Below are 9,909 nucleotides of genomic sequence, written 5' to 3'. Positions count from 1 at the left end.
AATTTATACCAAAAAAAAAAAAAAGAAGATGAAGAATGCACAGAGAACGATTGTTTTGCTCAGTGTGTAGGTGAACTTTGATGGAACTTAGTAACGAACACAGAACATTTATTACCATGATCAATGGCTCTCTGGGGAGTCATTTCCTTGCCCTCCTGGCTGGAGGTACAGGACTGCAGTGACAGCGTTGGGTAAGAAAGGAAGAGAACAATAGGTTCTGTGAGTTCAAGAAGCTGAGGTTGCCCTCACTGAGTGGGTGGTACAAGCATCAGTCCTGAGCAGCACATAATTCAGAGGAGTGACGGATTCCTGTGCAATGTGGAAATAACAAAGGGGGTAAATTGAGAGCAAATTATGAAAGTGCACTTGAATCACCCAAAGTGCTGAGGATTTTTCGTGTCAACAGATTCCACTATTGAAAAGCCACACGCCTGGTGAATTTCCTGATCAAATCCAGGACACTAACACGAAGCAACCCAACAATATTACCCAAACCAGACTCTGCCAGGTATTGAGCCGACTGGATCAATTAGAAAACAAGTAGCTTTTTCACCCTTAAAAAAAATGAATGAATGAATTTTATTTGTTTGAATTTTTAAAAAATAAATATAGTTAAATCAGTAACTCTGGTTCATTTCAGCTTTCCCTACCACTGGGTGCAGGACTGGCTTCAGTTTCTCTGCCTTCTCTTTGTCTGTGATGACAGGTATGAAAGTATTTGCTACATCAAAGTTTTAACTTCATATTATCCTTATTTTTATTGAACTTGACAGATTTGGCATCTTTTCGCCTGGCTGTGAGCACAAAGTCCTTGGTTTCCTCATTTTGAAAGGAATGGTGACCAGAGAGGACTCTGACAGGCATAGCCCTAGAAAACCCTTGTCACCCTCTTCACAAGAGTGCTTAAAAACTACTGAGGCTCTCCTTTGCTTTGTTTTTCATTTCAAAGTCACAAAACAAAACAAAACTGACCCTGGATAACTTTTTTAAAAACATATAAAAACCTTTTAATTAGGACATATTCATTAAATGAGACACTTTCCTTCTGTTTGCCTTAGCTTTGTTCTCTCCTTTATTTCATTTTCCATTTACTAGATAAACTCCTGGCAGTATCCAGGGACATACTTGGGCGTTTTAAGAAGTCAGATGCCTGGTCACTAAGTTTTAGAATCACACAAAGGTAACAACTGGAAAAAAAGCTTTGCAATGAATAAAAGCCCCCCTTGGGAGTACATCCCATTGCCCTGGGCACCCCCTGGAGCCCTGGCACCCAGAGATGTGCAGTGGTGTTGAAAGAGAATTGCCAGGGTTGACTTGGCACTAAGGATCCATGATTGGCTTTGACGTTGGGTGGAGGATGATCAAAAGCCCTTCAAAAATCAGCCTCCAAGGGAAGCTCCATTGTCTTTTGTCTTTTCCAGCCCAATGCTTTCCCCACTGCCCCCTGCCAAGATAGGGACTGTCAACACGTGATGCTCCAAACTTTCAATGAGGGGGTAGAAAAGGCTGAATTATGAATCTAAGTTCTATAGAATGAAATAGTTTTATTCTGTGTAACAATGGATCTTAAACGTGTTGATTATCAGAGTCCCTTGATCACATGAGGAGTTAAAAAAAAAAAAAAAAACAGCTCTAGGATGCCTAGCTCGCAGTCTGAATCCCTGGGCACCAGGTCAAACTCAGCAATCTGTAATTTGAATGCTCCCAGATGACTCCAATGATCAGCCATATTCAAGAAGCAGAGACAGAAGTTAGTTATTTTTTAAACCAAGTATTTTTAAATGTACCTTTGGAGATTCCATTAAAACATATTTCTTGCACTTTACTCCCAATTCTAACACTTTACCAAGTCACATATCTCCTTCCACTTTCTTTGAATAACTATGGTTTATAGTCGTAGCAAACTCAGCCCTGCAGAAGGATACATTAAGCTCTATTTTTACTAAATTTACCATGTAACTTAAATCAATAGCGTTCATAATTTCATAAAACCAGAAAAGACTTCTTAATCCTATTTTTATAACACTCAGAATTGTCATCTATTATCTCTTGGGATGTTGTAAGAAATTTTAAATTAAACTCCTCTGGGTTCACTTAAATTGCTTAAGTTGGAAAAACATTGCTTTAGATTGCAGCAAAGACTCCAAGGTGCGTCTGATCTCCTCCATGCTCTCCCACCCTCCCTGCGCCTACGCCCCACACCTGTGCAACAGAAGCTCTGACCTAAGTTCTTTTCCATTAAGGTCCAGGCAGGAAAACATACACCATGTTAGGTATTTGAACAGGGAATTTGCTAGGGGAAATTTATTATAGAAGTTAAAGAGTGAGAAAGCAAAAAGGGCCATTATGAGCACAAAGGCAGGAGGCAGCTACCACTCTTAGGGATGAGATTGGAGTTACCAAAACTAGAAGTTGGACAAGGGTCATAGACAGCTGGGACTCAGGTGTCAGGGTAGGGGGACTGCCAAGCCACTGCTGGTGCCCTGGAGCTTGGAGGATGGCATCCTGGGTCTGGGTCTCTGACCTCTGATGAGGGCACTACCTGGATGCTGCTCCTACCACAGGCCTCAGTCCAAGTACAATGAGTTCAAGAGTAAGGAAAAAGCTGAAGCCAGGAACCGACTACTGCGGCCAATGACAGGCTATCCTTAGGGTGGCACATGAACCAGCAAAAGAGGAAGAAGGAAAGTCCCTCCCCACTCTTCTTGCTGCCCAATCTCCTTCTAGGATCTCCTAACAGGAAGCGAGCTGACCAGTGCAAAATGTGATCTCCAGAGTCTTCCTCTCTGCAACACAAGAGAGCATCCTAATCAAGACAAGGTCCCCTTGGGTCAGGAGAGCACTGGAAGTTGCACTGGTAGGAACAATGAGGTTAAAGCTTTTGTTTTCATGTCTATATTTTTTTCTGATGGTCAAATAAATTTGGGGAAATCAGATTTTAACCCACTCTGGGAGTGTCACAGTGTCTATTAGCCTGCTTTATTATTTATTTATCAGAGGTAGTGGGGATTGAACACAGGGCCTCCCTCATGTTAAGCAAGTACTCTAACATTGAGCTATACCTTCAACCTTTAGGAGCATATTAGAGGATCTGAGAAGTCCTACACTAAAGGAAAATGCTCTACTTTGCTTAATTATTTCTAAAATTTATTCAGTGTAGACTTTCTTCCTCAGAAAATATAATATTCCTCAGAACTTGCAAACTTTGTCAATGCTATTTTAAAGAAACTACTACATAAGGCCACCTTTTTAATCTATTAGCTTCTAAAGTTGGGAAAAAGAAAAACTATATATCTAAGTGAAATCAAATAATTAGTAAGAAGACTGCAATTCTATCTGCTAAGTATTCTACCTATTTCTCTTTTATGCTTCCTGGTATCTGTGAAATGGAGATCCTTGTCTGCCCTTTACCATACTCTTTGGGAAAAAAAAGTCCTCACTGACCCTCCAGAAGGATCACTCTTATAAGCTACAACAAAGACCATCAAGCTCAACAAAATCACATAGAAATGGTGGTGTTATGTGGAACTGTACAGATCATTGCAGGGTGCCCTGGATGCCCAAGCTGCCTAAAACACACAGAGCTTGGAAAGGGAGCTTGGAAAGTACAGAAGTCTCAGGGTTACAAGAAAGTACAGAAGTCTCTCCATACTGCCTCAGACTGAAAAAACCCCTGATCATAACATCTGACACTGACAGAATTGAGCCACAGAGTGCAGCACAGTCAAGTTTGAGGAGCTGAACCGGAAGGCTGTGTAGATACAGGCTCAGAGGCCACCATTTGGCAGGTGCAGGTTAGTGAGCATAAAAGGTTCTCTACAAAGACCCATGCTAAGAGAAAAAAAAATGGTCAGAATGGATGTGGGGAGAAAGGAACGAATAACCACTGGATGATTTTTCAGATCTCATGAGGACTGGCACAAAATTCTTCATATTTAACTAGACAGTTTTGTTTTTATAACACTGTAGTGTCCAGCTAATATAAGTGGCCCCATCAAGTTATGCTAATCCTGTTTTTACCTCTGAGTTCAACTTTGTTCATGAAGACAACTGATTCCTGTCTAGGCAAAAACAGTTTGAATTAATTTTATGAATTTGACTATTTCATTTCCTACCCTAAAAATAGGTGTCAAAAAGTCCAAACACTTGAACGTAGGTGCAAGTAACCAAAACAGGATTTCAGCTTATTTTTTGCATCTTGATGTGCTACCTATAAACCTGACATGATGCTAAATTCACACTAAGATAAAACATCAAGGCCTAACTCTAGCGTGGAGAACCTTTCTGTCTCACTCATTTGGAAGATAATGAGTTGAGGCAGAAGCCTGAAAAATTTGTCTCCAATACTCACATAACAAAGATCAGATGTTCTTGGGTGTACAGACAGGAGAAACCATACCCATTTAAATATCTATGGTTCCAGGAATTAAAATCTCCTGTTAACATCTCAGCCTAATTCAGAATTTTATTTCTGAGATTAAATTCTTCTATTGGATCTGGTTTCATTTCACAGGCAAAGCAATGTTCCCAAATATTGCCCAAGTCAGCCTCCAACCACAGACTTCTCTAAGGAAGAAGATCTATAATGGGTTACTTGTGTTTGTTCTTTTTCCTTAGGGAATACCACATCTTCCACCTTTGAAATGCTCTAGCTTTATCTTGTTTCTCCTTTATTTGATTCTGTACTTTCTTGAAATTAGTCAGTCTGCTTTCCAACTTCAGTGGTAACACAGCTTTCCCTTTGCTCAGTGGCCCACAATTGAAGCAAATCTCCCTCCCCAATCCCACATTTAGTTTTGTTACTTGAACCCCAGCATGTATAGGAAAGATTGATCTAAAAATAACAGAGTACCCTCTCACCCTTAAGTGGAATTCTGGCTCTGATTAACTTCATGACTAAGGTGCAGACAGCACACAAATTAACCCTTTTGTAGGCCTGAAAAATTACTCCTAATAAATATCTCACTAAGAATATTTATTTTACTCCTAGTAAATATTTCAGCAGTATCTGCTTTTTCTTTTTAACAAATTTAAACATTAATTTTATAGGTTATTTCTGAACTAGGATCTAATTATGTTGGCTGTTATTTCTGATGATTCTGGATTGTTTGTGTATTTTCCAATTTTAAATTGTGAGCTCATGTTTAGTGAGACTTTATCTATAGAAATCCTACACAGCCTGGGTTGAAAATATGTCTTTCTAGAGAAGGCTTTGAATTACTTCTATTAAGTGCACTGAATTATTACCAGGCCCATAATGTTTTTTTTCCCCTCACTTAAAGAATCTAGGTCTTCTAGACAGTATAAATTCAAAACCCAAACTGGAATGAGGGTAGCCTAAGGTTCTCAGGTTCTTGTTCTCAGGGTTTTCCTTTCTTCCCCTTTCCTTAGTAGATCAGGCTAAGCTTGAAAGTCTCTTTTAAATCTCACTTTGAGAGGAAATGAATGATTTAAGTTCTCCTCTTTCACAGTTCCACAATCATTCAAGGGGTCTTTATTTGAGAGTCTTTTTTTTTTTAATTTATTTTTTAGTTGTAGTTGTTCATAGTAACTTTTATTTATTTATTTATTTTTATGTGGTGCTGAGGATCCAACCCAGGGCCTTGCACATGCGAGGCAAGTGTTCTACTGCTGAGCCACAACCCCAGCCCTATTTTGAGAGTCTTAAATACAGTTTTCTGCCTCTCGTGGGCCCAAAGATTTGTCAACTGTTCTTTCATGGTCATTAAAACCCATACCTAATGTTAACCAGACTGGCAGAAAAGTAAATCCAGAGGAGTCAAAAGATCAATTAAAAAAAAATAAATGAGTTTCCAGGGTACCCTCCTGCCTTTCATAATAGCATTTAAAAGCATGCATGTTATATTTCATCTAGCATATCCAAGTGATTTGTAGTAAAAGTATTTTCAGACTATCCGGTCAAAAATATTGCTAGAAATCAAAGTCTTAAGTTGTTATTTTTTGTGTATTTCACTTTAAACATTTCCATTTTTCTTATCTGTAATTCCTTTGGATCTGGATTCACTTCTGAAAATGAACTTGTTTGAGCAAAACATGGTGGTACACACTGGTAGTCTCAGCTAATGGAGAGGATGAGACAACAGAATTGCTTGGGCCTAGGAGTTTAGGGCTTGCCTGGGGAACACAGAGAGACTCTGTCTTTTTAAAATAAAAAAGAAGTTGTTTAATAACCATTTTTATCTTTTACAGACTTACATGGAAAATAAATCCTTAGGTAAAGTGAAAAGAATAATTGAGCATTTATCTGCCAACAGAAACTATCAGTGTGGAGAGTACAGTTCCTCCTCCTGCTGTTCAGTCTCCATTAACATGGTTCCAAAGTATTCTCCGACTCCCCCAAATGAAACATAGGATGTGAATGCTTCCTTATTAGAAATAAGCTTTGGGGAAAACAAGCAAACAAAAAAGGAACAATCTTATTCTCAAAGAAATGTAAGTTCTCCCTGGGAAAATCAAGATTCAGATCTTAAATCTAATATTTGAAGTTTTTCATTTTCTATTTCCTTTAATAGAAATTGTTGTGTGGGGAAGATTGTGTCTTCACAAAAACAAAATTAACTTTCTATTTGATAAATTTAATTAAACCCAACAATCCATTCTTTTTAAAAAAACATGTTATTGGATTGAGTAATAGTAATAAGAGGAATAATTTAGAAAAGTTTAAGAGTGATATTGGAAAAGTGGGTAGAGTAATGCAAATTTTATGGGCTAGATAGAATATTCAAAAGGCCTTATGAGTTTTGGAAACTGTTAGTAACACAATGTCTATCACAATTTTACAGATCTAAGGAAGGATATTGCTTAGTCTCTCTTGGATATCTATTGTACTGATTACCAACATTGTCAGAGAGTGGATTGAGCTTAAATTCTTCCTTCTGCAATTCAAACATATTTCCTCTTGTTCTATTCTTAATGGAGACCAGATTCTTGTGAATAACCCTTCATCTTCTAGAGGACTCACCCTCTTGCCACGCATTCCACTATATTGTCTTAGTTACCCAGCCGCCATGGAGGATATCCTGAAGCAAAAAGTTCAAGATCAAACGATACATCTTTCTTCATGAACTAACAAATATAATTTTCCCCTTTCAGTTTCATTAACAGTAAGAATTTATCTTCAAATAACACATTGAAGCTGAAGGTGCCACAGGGGGAAAAAAAAAGTAGCACTTTTAAATCCCACAGAGGCTTGAAACTATTACCCTGGTAAACATTTTTTAAGTAATGCTGTTTGTTGAATAATTATAGTTTGAACTTCTCTGTCATCAGTATCAAATGGCTAATTCTTCAATGACCTTTTGCTCTAAAGCAAGTTCTGTTTCTGACCAAAAATTATATTATTCCAGGGTAAAGTTTGATTTGTCTCTCTTTATCTCCAGAGTGTTCATTCAAAATCAATCAATTTGGATAATTAAATACTGTCACCTCTGTTTGCCCCCTATCCCATACCCCAAATGCATTTATATACATAGGTCTTTTATTTTCAATAATGGGTATTCATGTTTGACTTTCCTGACATTTGCACTTTTTCTACTTCATTTTTTTTCCACATCGACTCTCTTTACATATTTAATCCCAGAAAGAAACTGTTATTTATAAGGACTTGAATAACCATGTATTCTAGTATCCATGTATTGTAAAGGATCAGAAGATAAAACTACGAACAACTGTAAGAATTGCTAAGTACTTCTTATTTCCTGGGATTTCTGTTAGGTGCTTTATTTATTTAGTGGTACTAGAGATTGATCCCAAGACCTTGTATATGCTAGGCAAGAGCTGTACCACTAAGTTACATCCTCACCCTTTAGTTAGGTGCTTTGTATAAGTTACTTACTCTCTTAACAACATGTTATGAGTTGAACTCTATATTCTCTAAAAAGAAATGATGGAGTCCTAGCTCCTAGTACCTCAGAGTGTGACCTTATTTGGAAGTAAGGTCTTTATAGAAGTAATTATGTTAAAGTGAGGTCATAGGGTTAACCCCAATCCAGTGTGACTGGTATCCCTTATAAAAAGAGGAAATTTGGAATCAGTGACATACACATTGATAAAGTGCATGAGAACCTAAAGACTACCATCAAAGCCAAAGAGAGAAGCCTGGAACAAATCCTTCCCTCCAGGCCTCAGAAGAAATCAAGCCTGCTGAAACTTTCAGCTTCTTTAACTTCCAGAACTGTGAGACAATACATTTCTATTGCTTAAGCCACTCAGTCAGGGATACTTTGTTATGGAAATTCTAGAAAACTCATATATAACCCTACAATTTAAGTCTAATTCCCTTTTTATAAGGAAAGAGAGGAAGATTAAGAACCTTGCCCCAAATCATGTGGGTAACAAGCAGAAGAGATGCAGTTTAACCCAAATTTGTTTTGTTCTAAAACCTGTGATATTTGACTTATATTATGCTTTCTCTAAACTCACTTTATACCACCTTAAGTTAATACTTTTTAAAAATCTATCTATATAATAAAACACAAACACATACTGCATATGGGCTTGTATAGTCGAGATATTTTGACATTATTTATTCTGAAAGAACTTTAGAAGATAATTCCACATCTTTAGAGAGAGAGAGAATTTTTTAATATTTATTTTCTAGTTGTCAGCAGACACAACATCTTTTTTTTTAATATTTATTTTTTAGTTTTCAGCGGACACAACATCTTTGTTTGTATATGGTGCTGAGGATCGAACCCGGGCTGCACGCATGCCAGGCGAGCGCGCTACCGCTTGAGCCACATCCCCAGCCCCGACACAACATCTTTGTTTGTATGTGGTGCTGAGGATCGAACTTGGGCCGCACACATGCCACGCGAGCGCGCTACCACTTGAGCCGCATCCCCAGCCCATAATTCCACATCTTGAGGGGTGAGTTATATAGAAAACTCAAGAGGTAGGTAAAGTTGTTGACTTGATCGGGAAAGGCAAGAGCTTTACTAGTACCTAAGATTATCAGCTACTTCACCCTGAAAATCAGTTGGAATTGGAAAGGTAAAACTAGACCCAAGTGGGAAGGTCTTAGAAAGTAGAGAGAGTTTGTGTTTGCCTACTTCACTGGGGTTGGACATGGGAATGAAATGGCATAATTTTCCTAGAAGAGGATCCAATGGATGATAAAACAGATCCAGCTGGGAGAAAGGCAATAAGACACCTGGAGAACAGGTAGTTAAAACCAGACAAGGACCTGAGAGAAAGGAAAGAATTCTCAGTTTTTGAACAGGTGCTATGGACAAAACTCTAGTCCAGGACCAGATAGGCCCAGGAAGGGACCATTAAGTATAGATGTACGGACTGCTCAATCCATGAGGGTACCTGGCTAGGTGGTGAGTGGGAGCTGAAATTCAGCCTGCATTCCTCCTACCAGGTTATGTGCCACAGAGCTGTGCTGTTCTCTTTTTCTAATTCACACAAAGGTGTCCCATAGGCTAAGATGGGACATGATATCTCTATGCAAAAAATCATTATCCTAAGATCAGGGCATTTGTGCTGGACTCTCAGAAAGGGTGTGGAAAGAGTAGGGCCTGATGGTCACTATACTGCGTGAGCTTTCTGTTACTATTACGAATACGTGAGATAATGAACTTAAAAAGAGAAAAGCTTTATTTTGGCCCATAGGTTCAATAGTTTCAGCTTATAGTCAGCCCCATTGCTTTTTGGGACAATGGCAAAGCAGTAAATCATGGTGGGAGCATGGGGCCAAGGAAGCTGCATACCTCATGACAGCTGAGAAGCAAAGAGAAAGGAAAGATAGACAAATTTTGTGCTTCATTTCCACGGATGTAGAACAGACAGACACCCAGACAGGGTTGCCAGACAAACTACACAAAGTCCAATTAAATTGAGTTTCAGATAAATAACAAATGCTTTTTAATAAAAGTACTTCCTATG

General features: G+C 38.4%; 2 protein-coding genes across 6 annotated transcripts in view; one reads left to right on the top strand and one right to left on the bottom strand.

Annotated features, from left to right (window-relative positions):
- Positions 1 to 9,909, bottom strand: part of Sap30 (Sin3A associated protein 30) — an 85,128-nt gene that overhangs the window by 24,169 nt on the left and 51,050 nt on the right. For 2 of the 5 annotated variants that reach the window (XR_013430290.1, XR_005737790.2), the window contains one exon: positions 116 to 309. The exons of the other annotated variants lie outside the window; for them this stretch is intronic. The gene's annotated coding sequence lies outside the window, so the exon portion shown is untranslated. The remainder of the gene's footprint in view (positions 1 to 115; positions 310 to 9,909) is intronic. 5 annotated transcript variants of the gene reach the window in all.
- Scrg1 (stimulator of chondrogenesis 1) overlaps positions 8,694 to 9,909 on the top strand; it is a 39,731-nt gene continuing 38,515 nt past the window's right edge. Inside the window, exon 1 of the mRNA XM_078030992.1 lies at positions 8,694 to 8,889. The gene's annotated coding sequence lies outside the window, so the exon portion shown is untranslated. The remainder of the gene's footprint in view (positions 8,890 to 9,909) is intronic.

Source organism: Ictidomys tridecemlineatus, chromosome 14 (genome assembly GCF_052094955.1).
Source record: "Ictidomys tridecemlineatus isolate mIctTri1 chromosome 14, mIctTri1.hap1, whole genome shotgun sequence".
NCBI lineage: Eukaryota > Metazoa > Chordata > Mammalia > Rodentia > Sciuridae > Ictidomys > Ictidomys tridecemlineatus.
The sequence above is the reverse complement of the archived record's forward strand: the minus strand, read 5'-3'. Positions and strand labels throughout refer to the sequence as shown.